The following is a 24,740-nucleotide window of genomic DNA, read 5'->3' as shown; positions in this document are numbered from 1 at the left end:
AAAAAACAGAAAGAAAGAAAAAGAAAAAGAACCCCAACCCCACGTCCCATTCTGGAGATGAACCTGAGGTCCCAGGTGAGGTAAGGAGTGATGGTGGAATTATGCTGCCACCTAGCGTCCGTACCATGGTGCTACCGCTGCTGCAGGGGCAGCAACCTGTCCCACTTAAACCTCACACTTCGGATATGTGGGTGGCGGCTGCTATTTGCTTCACAATCTTTGGCCGTAATTCTACCAATGCCTGTGCCAAAATGTTCCGTCTTTGCTTTTTAAATAAAAGGCCCAGGAAATCCCTCTTCAAAGCGCAATCCAAACCTCACTGGTGATTTTGCTCGTTTCGCCAGCACTACCTAGAGGAGTTCACAAGACACACCTGCGATGCTGAGCCTCCACGATGAGCCTCACTCCAGGAACTGCTTGGTTACAGGTGCTCTTTGGCAAGCTGTCCAAATGACCAGGGCTTCTAGAATCTTGGAAGAAGTTCCCGGTGTGCCTCTTGGGTTAGAGTGCCATGCATTGTTTGCCCAGGATGAATATTTAGCTATTCTGACAGCAAGAAGCATCCATTCATGGCAATAGCCATGTCCTGGCTGAAAACTAGCTTCCAAAGAGGTGTAGCTGGACTAGTCAAGAGGAACAGGGGTCCAATATTTCTTGTTTGCTTTTAGTTTGTTTACAATTGTCTCCATAGTTTTCTCCAAACTATGTACTAAGTACTCACAGGGTACTTAAATACGTTGCTCTTTGTGAAAAGCTCTTTGGCAAGTAGCAGCATGTGACGCTGCTGCCACAGCTCAGGTGTTTCTGGCTCTACTTCATGGTTGAAAGGCTTTTTCCCATTTATAATCCTCTATCTCCCTGATCTCATATCTGGTATGCATAGAATACCCTTTTGAAAGCAATGCCAAGGGCCGAAGACCTGAATTTGATTACCTTGTATTGAGATGTAGGCTAAGAATTATAAAACATACTTTGTGACAAATGAAAAACTAAATTAGCCAAGTATTATTCATCTGAAAAGTTTAAGTAACAGCTAACATAAAAATAGGAGGTTGGAAACAAAGATCATTAGTATCTGAAAATACAGGATAAAATGCAGTGGGAATAAATTCAAGAAATTTTTAAATGTATATAAATGTACTAGAAAGCTTTTTTGCACTATAAAATGGAGAAAAATCAATCCCCTGTAAATGAGTAAAAACTTATCAAAGTGAGGAAAAAAGAAATGCAAATGGCATATGACCATTGAGCTGGTTATATTTCACTATTATATATTATATAAAGTCAGCAATATTAGATCCTAGGAACCATTTTCATTTGCTAAGTTGGTATCGAATAAAATAAAACCCCATGGGGTAGTGGCAGTTATTAAAGTTGGTTGGAAAGTAGCACCTTATCACAAGTGATGAAAGTATAAATGGCTGCAATTTGCCCTGCCATTAATTCGGCCAACTGTATCTTCAAGGAGTTACAGTCTATTAATGCTTTTTCACCTTGGGATCCCTAATGTGGGGTTCTGTTAATAGAAATCATCTGTAGTGTAGGCAATGACTTCTCCATAGAAAGCTGCTTAGGAAAGTGGAGGAGACAAATCAGAACATGCTCGAAAGGAGAGAAGTCTTCCATGAAACCACACTAGTGTCAGGGTGGTCTGGTGGGTCTCTGCAAAAAGATGACAGCGTTTCTCAGGAAACAGCTCATGCTTTGTTCCAACACATAGAACATGGAAGACCAGTCATCCACAATCATGCTGGACAGCAGAACATTGCAATCCATGCCCAAAATGCTTGCAAGTGAGTGCTAGTAGACTCCCACTCAAGGCATGCAGTGTTCTCAGTAAAAACTGCTTCACAGAGCCAGCACTGTGGCATAGAAGGTAAAGCTGCACCCGTAGTGCCAGAATCCCATATGGTTGCCTTTTCAATCCTGGATGCTCTATTTCTGATCCAGCTCCCCACTAATGTGCCTGGGAAAGCAGCAGAAGATGGCCTGAGTGCTTGAGCCCCTGCACTCATGTGGAAAACCTGGAAGAAGCTCCAGACTCCTGGCTTTGGGTCAGCCCAGTTCCATCCATTGCAGTCATTTGGGGAGTGAACCAGCAGATGGAAGATTCCCCACCCCTGCCTCTTTATCACTCTGCCTATCAAATAAATAATCTTTTAAAAACATGTTTCACTTGAATCCTTAAGACTCCTAATGAAGAGAAACTGCTAAGTAGTTCTCCAAGTGTATGAATCCAGTGTACTGCAGCAAATAATGTTAAGTGATAAGCAAGTTCATACCTCTGAGTATTAACCTGAAAAAAGACGAGAATTTTAGAATAATTTTATCCTAAGGCATTCCTTCTGAGGCCGACAGAGAAAAGAGCCACTTGCTTGTCAAGCATAAAGCAAACCAAGCTTGTAAGCAAACAAGAGTTAACGATTGATCATGGCAGTGATTGGTGGAGCGTTTTGTTTCTAGGTAAAGGTTCTAGGTCTCTGTAACCTCAGCAATACACACTCCATGTCATTAGTTTACCCTCAGAGTGATGGGCACACCCACAACTAATGGTGGCTTCTCCCTGATGACGTAATAGCAGAAAGGATATAAATCCCTCCTCCACCTCTGCATCTGGTTGCCGAAGCTGAAACTCTGGGAATTTCCTTGTTCATCTGGTCCACTGTCAGATTATGCCAGATGTACCATCTTGTACAGTCAGTGTTTTCCCTCTCACCTCGTTTTCCACATTGCTTCCTGCCTGCATACAGAAGCTTCTTTTTCCACTGATCTTGGGTCAAACTTCCTTGTTTTTTACCCAGTGTTCTCTGTCCTGCTGTGGCACAGAAGTGAAGACTTCATAATGCCTAGCCCTGTTTAAAGCATTTGATGTCTCCCAGATTTTCCCAGTTTCGCAGAGCAAAATGTGCCCCTTCTCAGCTCACCCTCCTCATTCTGAGGGTCAAGGGGCAGTGGGTTAGAGATAGGATATCCTACATAGGCATTCACAGGTGAAGCCAGGGGTCCCTCTGCTGGTTGGTTGGAAGAAGTGAGCAGATTCCAAATTGAAAACCTGAGCCAGACAAGAGGACTCCTAATGCTGACATTTAGAGATCACGGACTCTGCTTTCTCTGTCCCCAACCTAGAAGGGTACAAGGAAGAAGTGAATTGTTAGTATAAAAGGTCTGACTTATTTGGAGATAATTTCTAGGAAAAGAAGCCTAGAGTCGATCCACCTCCAGGGCTGAAGCTACCATTTCTTGAGTGAAAGCAATTTATTTCTACAAATTTTAATTTCCATGGTACTCTCTATGAAGGGATCCATGCAACACTTCCATCCCATTGGTCCCATTCTCTAATCCTTTGATATTCTGAAATTAGACCTGCCCATTTCTGTTTAAGAGTGATGTTTTGGAGGTGCCTCTTGTGCTGCTAGTTTCTTCCTCATTTGCTTAATGGCACTAAACCAATCATACTGGATGTCTTAATGAGATTTGTTTCTCCACGAAGCCAAGTTACCTCTCAGTGAGACTCATTTTCTGTGCTGTCACTTGGTTAGAGTGAATTCAGCTTGAGAATCACTGTGCCAAAGGAATTGGTGGTGTCCAGTTCACCAACAAAAACCACAGTAGCATAGCCTAGGTCTAGGAAGCTCCCTGGAGTACACTCTGTAATGGCTCAGAATCTTCCTCATGTTGCTCTAATGTTACTCTGCCCTTTGCTGTCACATTATCAATTTCCCAAGTGACCCTGACCCCTGGCAGTCACTGCTATTTTCTCCACATCTGTAGCTTTGCCATTTTGAGAATGAAACGTAATTTGAGTCATACCTCTTGGACCAGCACCTTTTCACTCAACATAGTGCCTTAGACATCCATCCACACTGTGGCATGGTGTCAGTAGTTCATTCCTTTTTAACACTCATTAAACAGTTACCCATGAAATAATCTTGGTTATTTCTGAGTTTGAGGTACTACAAAGCCACTAGGAATATTCACGCATAGATTTTTCTGTGGACATGCATTTTCATGTTTCTATGGGAAATGTGTGAGTTGTATAATTGCTGCATCGTAGCATAGATGTATGATTACTTATTTAAAGGGCCAGCCAAGCCATTTTCCTGAGTGGCTGTAACGTCTCACGTTCTCACAATCAACGTATGAAATACCCAGTTTCTCACACTCTTACTAGCAATTGGTATAATCAGTGTTATCAAATAATTTCACTATTTAAGTAGCTGAGAAGTAACATCTCATTGTAGTCTTATTTTGCATTCTCCTAATGGCTAAAACTGTTGAACATCTTTGCATGTGCTTCTTTGCCTTTTGTAAGTTGTCCCTTGGTAACTGCAGGGTGTTGGCTCCAAGATCCTCGTAGAGGCCAAAATCTGCAGATGGTTAAGTAATTTATAGAAAATGGTATAGTATTTGCATATAATCTGTACATATTCTGTTATATATTTTAAAGAACCTCTAAATGGCTTAAAATAACCAATACCATGTAAATGCTATGAAAATGGCTGTGCTATACTGTGTAGGGTATGACAAGAAGTAAAAGCTTTTACATGTCAGTACAGGAGGAGTTTCATTTGTTTATTTATTTATTTATTTGACAGATAGAGTTAGACAGTGAGAGAGACATAGAGAAAGGTCTTCCTTCTGTTGATTCACCCCCAAATGGCCGCTACAATTGGCACTGTGCTGATCCAAAGCCAGGAGAAGGTGTTTCCTCCTGGTCTCCCATGTGGGTGCAGGGGCCCAAGCACTTGGGACATCCTCCAAGGCCTTCCCGGGCAACAGCAGAGAGCTGGACTGGAAGAGGAGCAATCGGGACTAGAACCAGCACCCATATAGGGTGCCTGTGCCACAGGCAGAAGATTAATAACCAAGTGAGCCATGGCGCCGGCACCCTGGGCAGAGTTTCTTTAAATCACATCCTCAATTTGTAATTGGTTTCATCTTCGGTTTTAAAAACGAATCTGCTCAACTCCTTTGCCACTTTCTATTTTTAATTTTAAAATTTACTTTTATTTAAAATGCAGAGAGCCAGAGAGATATCTTCCATCTGCTGGCTCAATCCCACATGCCCACAACAGCCAAGATTGGGCAAAACTGAAGCCAGGAGCCAAGAAGTCATTCTGAGACTGCCACATGGGTGTCATGGATCCAAGTACTTTTCATCTCAGGATGTGTATTATCAGGAAGCTCGATAGGATGGAGAGCAACCTAGATTCAGCCAGACACTCTGATACAGAATATGGGCATCCTAAGCAGTGATTTAATTTTTATTTTAAATTTCAATTTTTACACATTCAATCCTAGTATGTAGAAATACAGTTGGTTTCATATGATGATCTTGTATACTGAGATATTGCTGAATTCACCAATTAGCTGTGTAAGTTTTCATATAGATTCCTTGGAGTTTTCTGTGTATTTTATCATCTTCAAATATAGACAATTTTTTGCTTCCTTTCCTATACTTATTTTTTAAATTTTTCTCCTTTCATCTTCTTGAGCTGGACTTCCAGCAATGTGTTGGATAGGAGTGGTGAGAGCACACATCACTCACTACCTTGTTCCTGATGTTAGGAACAGAGTATCCAGTCTTTTCCTGTTAAGTACATTAATTATAGGTTCTGTACTGATACCCTATCAAAATTGAGGAAATTCCCTTTTATTCTTATTTTTCTTAGAATTGCTACCATGAATGGGTGTCAAAATATATCCAATAGTTTTTCTGCATTGATTGCCATGAACATGTGATGCTTTTCATTCTTTGCCTGTAACTACAGAAAGTCACAATTTTTTAAATATTGAAACAGCTTTATGTTCCTACAACAAATCCAACTTGTTCATCACATAAACATATGTGTGTGTGCATATGTGTATTCATGCACACATACATGTGTGTTGAATTTACTAATATACTCTTGGCACTTTTGTGCCCATATTCATGAGGGATGCTAGTCTGTAGATTCCCATTACTTCATTTTTGGTGCCATCTTTGATTTTGGTATCAGGGCATTATTAACTTCATAAAGTGAATTGTTCCATCCTCTTCTATTTTCTAGAATAGATTGTGTAAAATTAGTGTTACGTCCTCTTTAAACATTTGGTAGACTCCTACAGTGAAACCATCTGGACTTGGAAATTTCTTTTCTTCAGCAAGTATAGTTATAATTTCTTAGCAAATCATTTTATGGTGGCTGTGTTTAAATCATCATCAAACAACTCCCTCTTTTGCATCATCTCAGTGTTAGTGTCTGTTGACTTCCTTTTCTTATTTAGGTTGAGTTCTCTTGATTTTTAATATTAAGTTTGACTTTTTATAACCCCCTCATCATATTATGAGACTCTGGGTTTAATTAAAATCATCTCTTTCAAAAGACTACCTTATTAACTGTACCTGGTGGGAGTGGATGGAATCTTCACCCTAGTACTTCCTGTGGATGACACAAGCACAAATTCCACACCCAACTTGATGGGTGCCACAGCAGGTGGGGGCAGAATGGCTCTGCATTGCCAAGCTGGGACACAGGGTCTATTATGCCTTTCTTTATACACCTTGGCTCAAAGGGAAAGGATGTCTCTTTTTATTGACCCACACACAACTTCCAGCGACACAGCAAACAGGGAGGGGAGAAGTCACTAGCATTGGAAGGGCGTGAGTCCTGGCAGAGCCTGGGTATCCTTTCCTACCTCCCCAGCAGAAGGGGTACCTTGTTCCTGCAGGACTGGGGTCAGAGTTTAGACCTCCCAGATTATTTCCATTGATACCACAGTATGAGGGCTTCTAGTTACCTTGTAATGGTGAAAGCCTCAGATAATCACTTCTGTGAACTGGCCTAGGTGGAGGCACATTTCATGCTCTACATGCAATGGTAGGGGTCTGAGCTCCCTACTCTGCCTTGATGACTGGAGGGAGGGTGGGGCCACAAGATTTTCTATTGTGTTTGGCTGGAATAGGTCAGTTATTTGTGAGTTTTCTGTCTTTCCAGTTTTTCTGGTACTCTAAGTAAGGAAAGTGGAATTTTATGGGGCTTTTTGTTTCTGTTCATATCACTTTGTGTTTCTAGATTACAATTTTTTTCAACTCTAAGTCAAAAAGTAAATCTAGGTGAATAGTGTCTTCTCCAACACCCTGCCAAAATACATGTAGGATCCCTAGTCCTAAATGTGACTGTTTATGGAAATAGGCCTTTAAAGAAGTAATTGCAGTTTGATGAAGTCATAAATATAGGGCATGGATCCATTAAAACTGATATTCTTATTAGAAGAAGAGATTGACAGGGAAGTGCAAGCAGAGAGAAAAATGAAATTGAAGGTACAGTAAAAAAAATGGTGTTCACAAGTCAAGGATGGAAACCTCAAGAGAAAATGAAACTGCCAGGCCGGCGCCATCGCTCTCGAAGCTAATCCTCCACCTGCAGTGCCAGCACTTCGCGTTCTAGTTCTGGTTGGGGCGCCGGATTCTATCCCGGTTGCCCCTCTTCCAGTCCAGCTCTCTGCTGTGGCCTGGAAAGGCAGTGGAGGATGGCCCAAGTGCTTGGGCCCTGCACCCGCATGGGAGACCAGGAGGAAGCACCTGGCTCCTGGCTTCAGATCAGTACAGCGCGCCGGCTATAGCAGCCAACTTGGGGGTGAACCAATAGAAGGAAGACCTTTCTCTGTCTCTCTCTCTCTCTCTCTCTCTCTCTCTCTCTCTTACTGTCTAACTCTGCCTGTCAAAAAAAAAAATGAATCCTCCAAATCCTTGATCGCAGAATTCTCAGTCTCAAGAACTAAAAGAATAAATTTCAGTTGCTGAAGGCATCAACTCTGGGGCATTTACTATGGCAGTTCTCACAAACCACGGTTCTGCTGTACAGTTTATTGGTTCCCAAAGTCCTGAGTGTCACCTTAGGAATCTTTTCCACCTTTAGGAATCTTCTTTGCTTTTATATGTACAATATGCAGGGTTTAAAAAGTATTCATTTATTTGTGTGAAGGGGAGGGGAAAGCGAGCCAAGTTTGGGCCTGGCTGAAACCCAGAGCCAGGAACTCCACCCTAGTCTTTGGCAGGCGCCAAAGTATTCAGGCCATCTTCTGACAACTTCCAGGGTTCATTAGCAAGAAGCTGGATTGCAAGCAGAGCAACCAGGACTTGCCATGTTCCAAGTGGCAGCTTAACCCACATTATACCATAATGCCAGCCCCAGTGATCAGGATTTTTAGCTGCACTTAAGGGAGAAACAGGGAGGAGTATTAAGTGCATTTTTGACTTACAATATTTTCAACTCCCAATGGGCCTATCAGGCCATAAACCTGCTGTGAATCAAGGAGCACATTCATAGACAGTAAAAGGGCTCTGCGGATTGTGTGATCAAGAGAACACTCCCACATGGGAGGGAGAACATGCAGCATTTTTCTTCCTGTCTGTCTATTTCACTTAAAATAATGATTCCCAATTCTATTCATTTTGCTGCAAATATCAGAGTTTGATTTTTTATGGCATTATAATATTGCAGCACATAAATACCATATTCACTTTATTCATTAATCTACCAAGGACACCTAGGTTGAGTCTAAATCTCAGCCACTGAGAAGTGCAGCAATGAACATGGCGACACAGGTGTGTTTTTCATATGCATTGTTTCTTTAGCTAGTCTTTGGCACTAAGTTGATTAATAAGCAAGTGAGTGTATGCACTCACATACAGTGATTCCTTCCATCTCTAGCCGGCATGGCACCTTACCTGGGAGCAAATCAGACATGCTCCTTTGAAACTCTTCACAGCTTCATCTTCTGCAGGCAGTATTAATACAGGAGGAGAGTGACAGTCGTCGTATTTCCCTACTGCCAAAGCAATTCTTCTTTCCTACTACTGATTAGCTATGTCCAGGTTGTGCCATTACATGCTGAGTTAAGAAGTTAAATCTAACTTTAAGATACCTCATCTATCTGGTTATCACAGGGTGTGAGAGTGGGAGTCCACCATACCTATGGGCCACCCGACTGCCAACATCAGCCATATAACTTGGGAGATTCCCACAGGCAGACAGTGGTGACTCTGAAAACCTGAAGATTGTAAAGAATAGAAGAAAATAATTTTTCTATTACAGATGTCAAATAATTTACAAATATCCTGAATTGTGTGATTCTTACATTCATTTTCTAAAGGTAGATTAACTGCATTAATATTACATGGAAATACATAGTCAATATTTTTAATTAGTTACCATATTCAATTATCTCAACAAATCCTAGAAGTTAGGTAAACTACTTGTTCCCATTTACAAATACATTGAAGATTTTAAGAGTTCAGTAAAGATTTTAAGGTCACCTAACAGGTGATGTTGGGCTCTAAAGACAGTTTGAACAACCTGAGAGCCAGTGTTAGGAAGTTGGCTGCTGTTTTTCCCTCTGCCATCATAGGTGTTCTGTATGAACATGTATTTGGGTGTGGCAGTGGCTTCCCTGACAGTCATCCCACAAAATATGGCATTGTCTCTTGAGATTGCTCCTTTGTGATTCTCTCCACTGGGGTGTAACACTCATTGCTTAGCTTCCTGGAGCAAGTGGATTTTCATTTGTACTTGAAGCCTTGTCAAGCATGAATGGTTGCCTTGATAAGGGAGACCAATTTGGGACAAATGGGCAGAGTAATGAGTAGACTAATTTAGGTCTATTACCCAAGTCCATGTAACTGGTCTTAAGATGAAATTTGCCACTTACTCTTTGCCATAAGGAAAAAAAAAAGAAGTAACAATCACTCATCTCTAAGATGTTATATATTTCTTATAAGTTTTTGGCTCTCATAGAAGGTTTTCTTTAAAGCCATTGAGAGAAATCATTAGCAGTTTTAGAAATGGCTACCTCACCATAAGGGGAGAAATCTCTGAATATTTTTGCATAACTCTGGAAAAACAGATGAACTACCCCTCTTTTCAGAGTCTGTGTGGGTTGAATCTATTCCCAAAAAGGCTTACGTGGTGTTTTATGAAAGGTACCTAGTGCTAGTGCCATTCCCAGGCCTGGGAAGAATGTATGGACCATGGTACTTATTGGAATAAATTCTCATTCTCTAGGCTGGTAGGACCCACCATATGTGTGTTGATGCCTAGAAAGATGAAGCTTATCAGACACAGGTTCAATTACCACTGGATACTTTAAACCTTGAGATAATACTCCTGGACTCCACTGATAGTTAAAGCTTTCAAACTTTGATTATGGGATTACTGATGTCCAGAAAATAGAATTATAAACTATAAAAGAAATCTAATGTCTATAGAAAGAAAAGGAAAAAGCACTGCATTCAAAGATAACATCCCATGAGAAGAGGGGTGAATCCTGATCTTTTCAGAAAGTCATGGGACAGCACACAAGGCTTCTGGACATTGGTATGTGGTTTGAATTCTGTTTTTAACCATCCTTGTCTTGATACTTAAAGACAACTGTTTGCTTTTTCTATGAAATATAAAGAGCATGGGATTATCATTTCTGCTCTGAAATGAATAAAAAATCTGGTTGAATAGAAAACAGTATGCTTTCTTGGATTCATCTGAAAAACAAGGTCATGGGGAAGTTCAATGGCTACAGCCTCATTGCAGCCCTTTTGTGTCAACAAATTTGATGCCATAGAAGAAACGGAGTACTTCTATAAAATTAATCAACTACCAAAACTCATTCAGGAGCAAATTCCCAACATAAAAATCAGGGACATATGCTTCCTTCTGCTGAATAATTATACCAAACGATTAAGAAAGAAATAGTAAAAACCTGGGGGTAGTATGTGACACAGTAGGCTAAGCAGAGGATGACCCAAGTTTTTGGGCCCCTGCCGCCCACAATGGAAACCTGGATGGAGGTCTTGGCTCCTGACTTTGGCCTACCCTAGCCCCAGCCATTGTAGAAATTTGGGGAATGAACCAGCAGATGAAATCTCTCTCTCTCTCTCTCTCTCTCTCTCTCTCTCTCTCTCTCTTTCTCCCATCTCCCAATCTCCCTATCTCCCTATTTCCCTCTCTCCCTCTCTCTCTTCATTTCAAATACATTAAGAATCATATTTTGAAAGTAAATAGTACAAATTATATGCATTTTTCCCAGAAAACATGAGAGGGTGGAATAATACTCAATTAATTTAACGAAGCTATCATTTTCCTAGTACAAAACCATATAAAATATTGTAATAAAAGGGGACTAAATAACAATATCTCAATGAATTTGAAACAAAACAAATTTTGCAAATGAAATCCAAAAGAATATTAAAATGATAATATAAAAGGGCCAAATGGGGTTGCTTTCATAAATGTAATGCTAATTCAGCATTTTTAATGTGGTACAAATATTAACAAACTAAAATAAAACACGATCATGGTAACAGATGGAGAAGATGCACTGAAAAAAATCCAACACCTACCTTTGATACCCACACTCAAAGTACTAGAAATAGAAAGGATCTTTCTTAGCCTAATAAAGGGTTTATTTGAAAAAATGTATAGCTAACATAATCCAAAAGGAAAAACAACTAGCTAATAAATAAACAAAAGACACTCAATAAAAGATGCTCCAGACACTTGTAGACACTTTAAGTAAACTCCAGTTTTAGACTTTGAATTCATTAGATCCTTCACTCCATACAGTTTCCAAATACGAACATCTAGGAGTCAGTTTCTCTATGAAAATGAGGACAATGAGACCTGTGTAACTATCTAGTTGAAGCACAAGGACAAGATAACACCTTTTGCATACATGCACATCACAATACTTTATCGTGAAAACAGGCTTTCCTATCTCAGATCTTATTTAAATCCAATTTTTTAGGGCCCTCATACAGAGCATTTTGGGCTCTGAACTCGTTCAATTTGCATAATTCAGTTAAAATTATATTCCATTCTTACTAAACAATGGCAAAGGCTTTTCTATAATATACAGGTTTTACCTGCAAACTGCACCTCTTTTATTACATCTGTAGTTCTACTATTGTAGTAGAATCTGTTAGGCCCTCTGGTGGCCACTAAGCAGACCTACACCTTTTTGTGTTTTCTATTACTGTGAAGAACTTCAGCACCACTAAAGCTATATTATTAGACCATCTAGTGGCCACTGTGCCAACCAACAACTGTTTGTATTTTCTATTATTGTAAAGGACTTTAATGTCACTACAATTGCACTTAGAAATCTTAATAAATGTACACTAATACATTCTTCAGACTATCTACAAGTTCCTCAAACAAAAAACAGAACTCATGACTCATATATTTTGTTAATGTAATGAATGCATTACAGATCAAACACCTTGTCTAAAATGCTTGGGACCAGAACTGTTTCAGACTTCTTTTTTCAGTCTTTGGAATTTGTATATACATATATGCATATACATAATAAGATGTCTTTGGGTTTGGGATTCAAGTCTAAACATGAAATTCCTTTATTTCACATACATGTTATACACATATATGGTAATTTTTTAAAAAAACATTTTAATACATTTTTGTATGAAACAAAATTTTATGATGTGGAATTGTCCATGTGTGAGTCATGTCAGCACTCAAAATATTTGGGTTTTAGGATATTTGAATTTTGGACTTTCAGATTAGGGATGCTCAACCTATCATATGTACATTTGTTACATAAATGTATAATCTATATGATTTCCCTAGACTTGCTTCATTGAGTGACTCAGAATATATTCACTTTCTTCTTGCCATTACAACAATCTTGTCTCTAAGTCACAAACATCTCTTTCTTGGAAAATGGCTATTATCATTTTGTGTTTTTTAAAAAATATTTTATTTGAGAGAAAGAGTTACAGAGAGGCAGAGAGAGAGAGAAAGTGTCTTCCATCTATTGGCTCACTCCCCATATGCCTGCAATGGCCAGAGCGGGGCTGATCCAAAACCAGGAGCCAGGAGCTTCCTCTGGATCTCCCACATGGGCGCAGGATCCAAGGACTTTGGCCATCTTCCACTGCCTTCCTAGGGCATAACAGAGAGCTGGATCAGAAATGGAGCAGCTAGGACTTGAACCTGTGCCCATATGACACTGCAGGTGGTGGGTTTACCTGTTATGCCTCAGCACTGGCCCCAGCTATTATCTTCTAACCAGTCTCATTTTATTCTCTGGAGCCTTATAATTCATTCTCACACTACTAAACCAATTTATCTCTTAAAATCATATAAATCATAATGAGATCATGTATTTTCCCCCATTTAAAATATTCCTTCAATGCTCAATCACAATTAGAATGAAATGCAAATTCTTCACCAGTGTTTACATGATTCTATGGTACCTAATCTTCTCTGATCTCTTAAACTTCATTTCGTTCTTTTAAGATTTATTTATTTGAAGGTCAGACTAGAGAGAGAGAGAGAGAATCTTCCCTCTGCTGGTTCATTCCCTAGATGACTGCAATGGCTAGGGCTGGGCCAGGCAAAAGTCAGGAGCCAGGAGCTTCATCCAAGTCTCCCACATGGCTGGCATGGGCTGAAACACTTCAGCCATCTTCTGCTTCCTTTCCCAGGCCATTAATAGGCAGCTGGATTGGAAGTGCAGCAGCAGGGACTTGAACTAGTGCCCATATGGAACTCCAGCATTACAGGTGGCAGTTTTACCTGCTACACAACAACACTGACTCCTAAACCTTATTTGTTATCACTGCATTGCTCATTCACTAGAAACCAGGGACAGTACCCACAACCCATTTATGGGATATATGTTCTAATCTCTCCAGTGGATTCCTGAAAGTGGATTCCAGAAGGTAGTACAAAATTCTATAAATACTGTTTCTTCCTATACATGTTATGATAAAATTTAATATATAAATTTGGCACATAAAGTGGTTAACAACAACCTATAATGAAATGGAATAATTATCATCGGTATACACCGGCAGATAGGATAAAATTGATTAGATTTGTAAGCTGGAGACAATGCCCTCCACCTCTCACACCCTGTGATCTCATGCCGATAGCTGACCCCCACCTGTACGCCCACCTGCCAATCAGACTATGTAACCACTCCCCCTTGGGAGTAAATAAAAGGCCTGGAACATGGTGGGCCCTTCCCTTGTTGCCCTGCACCTTTCCGGGTTCGTGATCTATTGGCCTGCTCTCTGCCTTTGTTTTGCTGCAGTGCTAAGCTACCTGTGCCTGCTGATAACCATATGCTTGCTCCGTGGGGCTTGCTCCTGGCCTGCTCTTTGCTTGGTGTGGACCCAACTTAGCTTCTAGATCTCTCCCCTAAATAAAGCCCTCCCTGTGCATTCCTCTCACTGAATAAAAATCTTTAAAACTTACCATGTTGCTTGGTCTATTTGAGCCAGTATTCAGAATTCTCTGAATACATGGCAAGAACCCACAAGATTATTTTATTTTTATTTATTTTTATTTTTTTATTTTTTTTTTATTTTTGTCAGGCAGAGTGGACAGTGAGAGAGAGAGACAGAGAGAAAGGTCTTCCTTTGCGTTGGTTCACCCTACAATCGCCACCGCGGCTGGCGCACTGTGGCCGGCGCACCGCACTGATCCAAAGGCAGGAGCCAGGTGCTTCTCCTGGTCTCCCATGCGGGCGCAGGGTCCAAGCACTTGGAGGGTGAACCAACGGCAAAGGAAGCACACCGCGCTGATCCGAAGGCAGGAGCCAAGTGCTTATCCTGGTCTCCCATGGGGTGCAGGGCCCAAGCACTTGGGCCATCCTCCACTGCACTCCCGGGCCATAGCAGAGAGCTGGCCTGGAAGAGGGGCAACCGGGACAGAATCCGGCGCCCCGACCGGGACTAGAACCCGATGTGCCAGCGCCGCAAGGCGGAGGATTAGCCTGTTGAGCCATGGCGCCGGCCCCCACAAGATTATTAATATTGAAAATTATTAATATGCTGGCTGATATCATAATGCCATTCTGTAATGATGGTTAGTACTTTGCAGCCATTATTCAGTCACATAAGGTTATTTGCACACAAACATGGCAACACCACAGCTGTCAATCAAGGTCAATGAGTGTATAGTATAGATATGCTGGACAAAGAGGTGATGCATGTTGAGGGTGGGATAAGAGAGAAGAAATTTAAGTTTTCATCATGCTACTCAGGATGGTGCTCAATTTAAAATTTAAGAATTGTTTAATTTTGGAATTTTCCATTTAATATTGTTGACCTATGATTAACTGCAGAGAACTGACACTACAAAAAGTGAAAGCAAGGATAATGGAGTATAGTGTATACTATTTTAGTTCTTTTTCTTAAACGCATTTTCCCAGAATTTGGTCATTGTGTGTTGTCCCCTGTGACTGGAATGATTGGTTCCCAGATATCTGCATGGACAGACTTCTCTTCAACCATCAGAGGTCTTAGATCAAATACCAAGTCTTCAGCAATATATTACTTTTGGGTTACTAAGAGAAATTAGCTCTATATGCAAACAAAAACCATAGATCCATGGTCTGGTTATAGTTTGTATTATTATTAATGACAGAAAGTTGAATATAGGGGGCTGGCGCTGTGGCATAGTAGGCTAAGCCTCCACCTAAAGTCCCAGCATCCCATAGGGGTGCTGGTTTGTGTCCTAGCTGCACTTCTTCCAGTCCAGCTCTCTTCTGTGGCCTGGGAAAGCAGTGGAAGATGGCCCAAGTGCTTGGGCCCCTGCATCCACGTGGGAGACCAGGAAGAAGCACCTGGTTGCTGGTTTCAGATTGGCGTAGCTCTTGCCATTGCAGACATTTGGGGAGTGAACCAACGGAAGGAAGACATTTCTCTCTGTCTCTCTCTCTCACTGTCTGTAACTTTACCTGTCAAATAAATAAATAAATAAAACTTTTAAAAAATTTGATCTCATTTAAATTGGGAGTAGAATAGCACTTACCAGAAGTTAGGGAGAGTATCAGGGAGGAGAAATGGATAGACATTGGTCAATGGCACAATACTACAGTTAGATAAAAACAATAAGTTCTAGTGTTCTATTATACAGTAGGGTGACTTTAGTTAAAAATATTACATTGGATATTTCAAGGTAGCTAGATGAGAGGATTATGAATGCTTTTACCACAATGAAATGCTGGTGGTGGGAAGCCATTTACTCTGGATTTGATCATTACACTATATATATATATATATATATATATATATATATATATATATTCCAGGGAACTGGATTGGAGGTGGAGCAGCCAGGACTAGAACAAGCACCCATACAGGATGCAAATGTGGCAAGTAGAGACTTAACTTACCATGCTACAGTGCCAACCTCCAATTCCATTTTTCATGAACTTTCTGAAGTCCCCTTCTATTTGAGCTCCTAGAAACTTTTTTAGTAATAATGGGCTATGTTAAATGACATATACCTAAACACTTCAGTGTTGACCAGATAAATGACAGTGTCTAAAAACAAGCCCACTTCTTCATCTAGAATACATCAATGGGCTATAGCATGGTTATTGTTTATTAGGAATTAAAGCCTAAAGCTTCAACTGAGCTATGGTGGAACAAATCACATTGTATAGACTTTCTTGCTATGGCCCACTACTTTGAATGGGCAGCAATTCTTTATTTTTCAAGATTTATTTATTTATTTATTTGAATGTCAGAGTTACAGAGAGACTCAGATAGAGAGATCTTCCCTCCTTGATTCACTTCCCAGATGGCCACATCTGCCAGGGCTGGGCCAGGCTGAAGCCAGGAGCCACCAGCTTTAACAAGATAGAGGCCATTAGCAAGGAGCTGTATCAGAGTGGAACAGCCAGGGCTCAAAGCAGCACCCATATGGGATGCTGGCATCATGGGCAGTGGCTCTACCTGCTATGTCACAACTTCAACCATGATAGCAACTCTTAGACAAGGGGAATGGCTCTTAGATATCAGGAAGAGGTCACCTAATATATCTATGGTATACAGTACATGATGAGATAAATAGACATAATCTGTGTATTTTGAAGTTCTTAGACCAAGTGGGCAGGGAAATAGAGTAACCAGGGGTGGCGGAGGGGTGCACACATTAGAGAAGTAGCCAAAATATGATGTAAGTTCAATGCCAGTGGAAGTAAGTACAGTGGATTATAGAACCACAAATAAGGAATATTTAACCAAATTTATGATATTAATGAATGCTTTCCAACAGACAAGTCCTTAAAATTGAAACTCCGAGTCTAGATAAGTGGGAAAACATCGTGGGACAGAAATTCTAAATGGTGGGAAAGATATAATGAAGATCCAGGGAATAAAAGGAAGATAGTGCATTTGAGGAAAGGTAGAACTAATCCTTTTAAAGCATAGTACATCCAAAACTGAGTTCATTGCTATTAAAGCTTCAGGTGTATTTCGGTATGCATATATCTGTGAGCTTGCATGTCCATGTGTGGATGGTTTGGAGAAGGGATGGGGAGTGGAGAGTATTGAATCTGACAATATCAGAAGAAATAACACAATGAAAGATCTTGTATATTCCACTACTAGTCTGGGCCTTTATTTATTCTAATAGCAACAGGAAGCCTCTGACAGAACAATGTGATCAGATTTACTCGGGGAGAGTAAATGGCACCATTTCACTGTCTTCTCAATTCCCCCATTGGAACTAGAGGTCCTTTTATCTGGCTTAAAGAAAATTGATTTGAGCAAGCCACCAATCACTTCCAGTGTTGGGGGGGGGGGCGGTTTACACGTAACCAATGGATCAGAGGGAGTACATGCACTCTAACAGAAGACCATTCTCTTGAAGCTGGCTTGTTTTGATGCCTTTGTATAGGTTTGGATTCTTACAAAGAAAGCCCACTGTGAGTCTGAAAGCAAATCTTTCCTCTACTACCCCTGGAGTGAGTGAATTCTCCCCTTCCCCTATAGGGTCAACAGACAATAAGAACAAGCACACAATCCTTCTCAGCTCCACTCACCCCTGAATTAGCATAAACTGAACCAAAGCGCTGGACATTTGTGGTCATGTAAAAGGCGGCTTGGTAGTCAGCACCCCATTATTCTACAAGGGGAGGAGGCAGAGAGAATGAGAGGTCATGCTCCCTCAGGAGGGCAGAGTTTCAAGGATGACTGTGGCAAGGGACATGGAGGAAATGGGTGTTAAGAGATAATGGAACTTCCTTCATTTAAGACCTCCTTTCAAAACTGGGACAGAATGTGTTCATGATATTGATAGAACAAGGCAGAATCTATATCTCTGTCCCAGATTCTAAACTCTAGGGCACCTTGAGGTAATAAGAGGAATTATGCAGGAAAGAACATTTTGAGCATTCTTTGTTGTTTTAGTATATATTTGATTTGGGTGAGGAAGGTAAGAAGTAATCAGTGTCTGCAATGGGAAGGATGATTCCCACTCCAAAGCTGTCATATAATACCAGGCTGCACCTAAATCATGAATTTCTGGGTAGTGATAAGTATCAACTGGTTAATTTCCCACCAGAAAACCTGCAAGATTACCTAAACTTTTCTCTCACCATCAATAAAACAGATACAGACACTCAAGGAACAACAGAGCTTAGAGAAAGCCATCCTGGTTATATAAATAGAATGGATTGAGTAAGGATAATTAAGAAGCCAGAGAAGCCAACAGGAAACTATGGCAGTCATCAAATAGTTAAAATGACCACACTAACACAATGGCAGTGAGATAATGGGAAACAATAGGCTTGGAGATTTAGGAATCAGAACTTGCTAATTACCCTGCACACAAAGAAACAGGAGTGAGGAGTTGAAGATGGCAGGAAGTTTTCTGGCATAACTGACTGGATGCTGCTGCTGATGTCCTTAATGGGAACAGATCACAGAAGATATACATCGTGGTGAACAAACCAGTTATATGTGCAGTCTGCATCATATACATTACATGTACAGGAAATATCACACAGGTAGGTATATCTGCTTGTTATCACTTCATTACACAAATAATTGTGGGTAATACAGAATACATTCAAACGTGTGGTTGTGGGTTTAGTTTTAGATGCTATTGGAGGTAAAAATTCTCATATGGGAGTCATTTTACAGGCCATGGTTGAAAGCTGGGGTGAAACTGAGGTGGTGAAGACTAAGCATACAGCCTTAGAAGAGAGCCTGGTATAAGTACCTCAGAGAGCAGCCACAGCAGGTGCAGGCACTGGGAGAAGGATCTACCACAGGAAAAGAAAAAAAAATGCTCCAAGGATCAAAAAGGCCCTAGGAACAAGTGATGATAAATAATCTAAAAAATGGGAGAACCAAATAGTGACAGAAAATTATCAGTTGAGTGTAGCAGGAATAAGGTAATAAGAAGGGAAATTCTGAAAATAATGGCTTAAGAAACAATTGAATATAAAAGTTAGTTTCCAGAACTGATTTACAAGGGGAAGGAATGGTGGAGAGAAACATGTGAAAGGCATTGTGTAAGAGACGATGTGGCTGTGTTTGCAGCTTGTTGTCCTTTAACATGTGTTGTGAACTTGTTGTTTCTGTCTGCATTTTGTATGTTCGTGTGTGCATCTGTGAAAAAGTATGTTTCTGTTAGTGTGTGTATGGATGTGCTTGAGTATGAGCATGTTTGTGTGTGAGAGAATGTGGGTGTTTACGCAATGGTGTGTATTTCGGTGTATATTTTTGTGTGTTCAAGTGCATGTTTTGTGCTTGAACATAAGAAATCGCTTTTAACTCTGTGAAACTGTTTACATGCACTTGCGTGTTTCTGTGTGTGACTATGTGACTGTGAAAGTTTGTGTGTACACATTTGTGAATGTGTGTCTGTTTGATGGTATGACTTCTGTGCTTGTGTGCGAGTATCTGTGTAAGTGTGCACATATATGTGAATGTGAATGTGTGTATGAATATGTGTGTGTAAGAAAAAGACTGGTGGCTTGTGTATCTTTGTGTCAATGAGTTGTGTGAGGGTATTAGGGATCCTCAAGAGAACCAATGGGAGATACACGAACACAGAGAAACACAGAAGTATTTAGGAAAGAGCATAAAATGGAATTGAAAGATAAGTTGTATGGTGTAAACAATTCGTGAAATCCATGCATATGAAAGGTCTTCAAAAAGTTCACAAAAATGTGTGTTAAGATAAACTATGTGCCCGCTGCTGTTGCCCGCCGCCCGCTCTCGGCGCTGTCGCAGCCCTCGGTGTCCCCGCCTTGTTGTCCACACTTCTGCTGCCGCTGCTGGGCCTCGCCGCACGCGCCGCGGACTGTCCTCTCATCTGGGTTCGGTTCCGAGACAACTGTTACATCGTTCTTCAAGAAGCCAATCAAGTAGAAAGCACAGAGGATGCCAGAAACCAGTGTACTCACCGTGTTTTATTTATTCGAGAAGCAAAGAGAGAAAGAGTCAGAGAGAAAGAGAAGTCTCCTATCTGCTGGTCTACCCCTAAAATTCCTGGAATAGCCACTCACTGGGTTTGAAGCCAGATACTAGGAACTCAATCCACGTCCCCAGGAGCAGATCTGATGAGCATATGTAATGGAGAAGAAAATGCTTATATACTAGACACTTTGAAAAAGCAATGGTAAAGCCCAGATGATATCCTGCTAGGCATGTTTTATGACACAGCTGATGTGAGTTCCAAGTGGTTTGACGATTCAGATACGACATTTGATAAATAGGCAGCCAAAGATGATGGCGAGGATCTAGTTGACACCTGTGGTTTTCTACACACCAAGACAGGTGAATGGAAAAAAAGGAAATTTTGAAGTTTCTTCTGTGGAAGGAACACTTTATAAAGCAGCTGTACCATATGAAAAGAAGTATTTATCAGATGACTACATTTTAATATCAGCTTTGGTGACTGCTAGCACAGTAATTTTGACAGTTTTTGGAGCAATCATTTGTTTCCTGGACAAAAGAAGTTCTGCCTCTGGTGTCACCAGCTTTTTCAATGGCACCCCAGTCGACAACAGTGTTTTAGTAGTTGCAGAAGATGAGTGTGCTGTTGAGTTTCACTAACTTTTTGGTGATCTCGAACTAAAACAACGAATGCCTTGCAAGTGATTCCTGTGCAACATCTTTTAATATGAAACTTGGACATCAAAAATTATAGGTTTTATGGTATTCCTTACCCCAGTAATGGTATTTTCATGTACTCATTGTGAAAAAAAAACTAATCTTTTGATTTATTATAAAAACAGGTTTTAGCAAAGGAATTATCAGACCTAATTTAGTGGTTTTGACCACCTCTTCAAATGCAGCACCATTCATAGAAGGAAAGCTAAAAGCAAAGTACGATACATAAAAATCCAGCCTACTCCTCTTACCTGCTATATTTTTCCTTCCAAGTAGTTTAACTACTTATTCCCCGTGAAAGAAGAATAAGCTTGTTCTGTAAGTAAATACTAAATGTTTAAATATCCTAGAAACTGGTTATTTTGGCAGATAACAATTCCTCTCCTATTTGTATTTTCCTTTATGATTTAGATGAAAATTTTACAGATTTTTAACAGCCTGTACTATATTAATTTCACAGTCTCACTATTTTGATACTCCATTTTGGATTACACATGGTATTTAGCACTGATCAAAAATGGTTAAAATTTTAATAACATTTTGTAAATTTTTTGAAATAAAAAATAAAGTATCCAAGAAGGCAGAAGACTGTCCAGAAAGTTAACACCTATTAACGTCCCTATAAGAACTTGTTCTCTTGCCACCAGACTTTTTCTGTACAACCTGTCTTAGGCTCCTAAAGCATTTGTAAGTTTTATACCTAAAGACATGAGATCTGTGTAGGCAAAGACTGAAGAAAACCAATAGGTATGACTACAGTAATGATGCTCAAAATTTTCAGTGTGTTTACACTATAAATCGTGGTGAGAATAATCATTAAAGGAGCAAAGAAAGCAAACTGAAACAAGTGATTTCTTTTCCATCTTTCATAGATCATAAACAGTATTTTTAAGAGTTAAAGAACGTATAGAAATTACCAAAATTTTATTTACTATGCCTGAATGCTCAAGTAATCTGTAATATGCACCATATCAATTACATTATGAGGAATTTTCTTTCCAGGAGATGGAACTCTAGATTGACAAATGGTAGCAAAAATCACAGTTTTTTGCCATCAGTTTTCACTGATGAATCAAAAGTATCTCTTCAAAATTAATGGCATTATTAAAGAAACAAATAATTATAAAATGGTGGCAAAAAACTAAGCAATATGGCTACGTTGCATTAAATAAACACAATCATGTTTTCTAAGAGTTTTAAATTTGAGAATTTGTATATAACTGATATGTCGACATGTCTACTTTACTGTTTATGGGCTATTACAATGATAACTGTGGACTTTAGCCTGAAATCCCTATTGATTTTCCTACTCAGATTCTACCACTACTTTAAGAACTTACCTCTTCCCTAAAACCAGTTATCTCAAATCTCCAGAATTACAATATCCAGTTAACTACTAGCTACATGTAGATACTCTAAGTTAAATATAGTTTAAGATTCAGTTCCTCAGTTATATTAGCTACATTTCAAACACTCAAGTCACAAATGGTTAGTGGTTACCATACCAGACAGTGTACCATGCATGCATTACAGAAAATATTACTGGATATTGCTGCTCCAGACTATCCCTTTACACACAACTAATTTTCTTCTGTGTCTCTTGGACACTTTCTTACCTGACAACCCTCTCAGAAAAGCTGTTTTAAAGTTATTTAACTTTAAATGTTCCATTTCATTTTCAACAGGACTAAAGACCATGGTCACCAAGTGCTAAATCACATTTACATATTAGATTGTCTTACTGTATTTAGAATATAGAAATTGTTTTCCTCAGCATTTTCATTCTAGGTAATGATTACAATATAATTCTTATGTGTGGCAGGTACCTTGGGAAGTCAACATTTTAAGGTAGATTTTATTGGGAATTTGTAATCATTGTAGTAGCATATGGTGTCTTATTTGGCATTTAAGTGATAACCAATGTTCCTCTTACTCCTCTGGTGCCATACTTACGTGAAATCACAAGCTAATGATAAGATGTAAATGCTAAGTGTTTCCATGAAACTACAAAAATTCTCTAACTACAAAAATTACCTGTCATGTAGCATTTAATGACACAACTAAATATAAATAAATCATTTGCACAAGTTTTCTACCATTTAGTCAACATTTTTAAGGTTTAAAAAAATTTTGGTTAGGCAGAAGACTTTTAATATTGAATTCTAAGTAATTCAGAGCAACCCTAAAGACCCACAGAAATATATTGCAATTTTGTATTTGCTTTAAGTCAGGAAATGCAAAGACAAGGATTGAAAATGTTTAGAAGTATTTATATTCCTGTATGAAACAATTTGCAATTTTAATAAAATTCTTGACTATGAAACAAAGATAAACTAGGCATACCCTTCAAAAATTTTTGTACCAGAATGAAAACCTTTCATTTCCATTTCCACAAAATTTTTGAAGAGCCCTCATGTGTGTGTGTGTGTGTGTCCCAAGATCAACTGGGAAAATTGGCTATTCCAATTATGAAGACTTAGAAATTACACAACAGGCTACCTGCCAGTTTGCATGCACTTGGCTCCTGATAGTGTGGTCCATTCCAAGTCTGATGGTGTGAGAACCAGAGAGGCTGATTCCAATTGTATATGGAAAATAGGACATATCAAATATTCTTAAATACTTAGGTATCAGGCATCTATTAAATATACAAATGCAGATGCTGAAATGGACATATGCAAGAAAATTCAGAAGAAAGAAACATGTATGCTTTAATAATTTATTTATGTACTTATTTGAAAGGCAGAACAACATATAGGGAGGGAGGCAGAGAGAGAGAGAGAGAACAGTTCCAACTGCTGGTTCACTCCCCAAATGGCTGAAACAGCCAGGTCTCAGCACACTGAAGACAGCATCCAGGAGTCAGGAACTCCATCCAGATCTCCTACGTGGGTAATGCCTTCCCAGGTGCATTAGCAGGAAGCTGGATTGAAAACAGAGCCAGGAGGACTTGAACTGGCACTCCAAATTGGGATACCAGTGTTGCAAATGGTAGCTTAACCCAATGTGCCACAATGCTGGCCTGGAGTATAAATTTCTGATTCACTGACATATTAGTGACATTTAAAGCCACATAAATTAATGCTATCACCTGGAGTGTGTGTAGATGAAACAGAGGAAAAGGACTGACCCTTGCATGAACTTTACACCAAGAAATCCATTTAAAGAGGATAAATATTCAAGGAAGGAAGAAACAATCAGAGAAGTAGAAGCAAGAAGGTAATGGGAGGTTCTGGCAGTCCAATGAAGAAACCACATCATCAAGGAGGGTGTGACCAGATGTATCACATGATGTGAGCAATAAGGTCAGATGAAGACTGAGAACTGACCACTGGATTTAGCAATATGGAGGTCAATGAACTTCGTAAGAGCAGTTACAATAACCCTAAAGGCTTCCATAGCCCTGGCAACTCATGACTAGAGCCTAGGGAGATTACTGACGCCATGAACAGGAGTGTCAAATTGTTAAGTCAGCAACAGGAGTCACTGTGTACTTACATCCCATGTGGGATCTGTCCCTAATGTGTTTTCTAATGTGCAGTGATGCTATAACTAGTACTGAAACAGTATTTTTACACTTTGTGTTTCTGCGTGGGTACAAACTGATGAGATCTTTACTAATTATATACTGAATCGATCTTCTGTATATAAAGATAATTGGAAATGAAAAAAAAAACCTGGTGTTAAATTGGAAACAGCATAGAAAATTAATTAATTTTTAAAAATATTATGTAGGATCTCTGCCTTTAATGTGCTGTACACTCTTATTTAATGCTATAACTAGTATTCCAACAGTTTTTTTTTTCACTTTGTGTTGCTATAT

General features: G+C 39.6%; 1 pseudogene; it reads left to right on the top strand.

The window, feature by feature from the left end:
• Nucleotides 1–125: 125 nt before the first annotated feature.
• LOC133770429 (CD302 antigen-like) lies at nt 126–20,860 on the top strand (annotated as a pseudogene).
• The last annotated feature ends 3,880 nt before the right edge of the window (nt 20,861–24,740 follow it).

This window comes from Lepus europaeus, chromosome 11 (assembly GCF_033115175.1).
Source record: "Lepus europaeus isolate LE1 chromosome 11, mLepTim1.pri, whole genome shotgun sequence".
NCBI lineage: Eukaryota > Metazoa > Chordata > Mammalia > Lagomorpha > Leporidae > Lepus > Lepus europaeus.
This window is presented reverse-complemented; position numbering and strand designations above follow the sequence as displayed.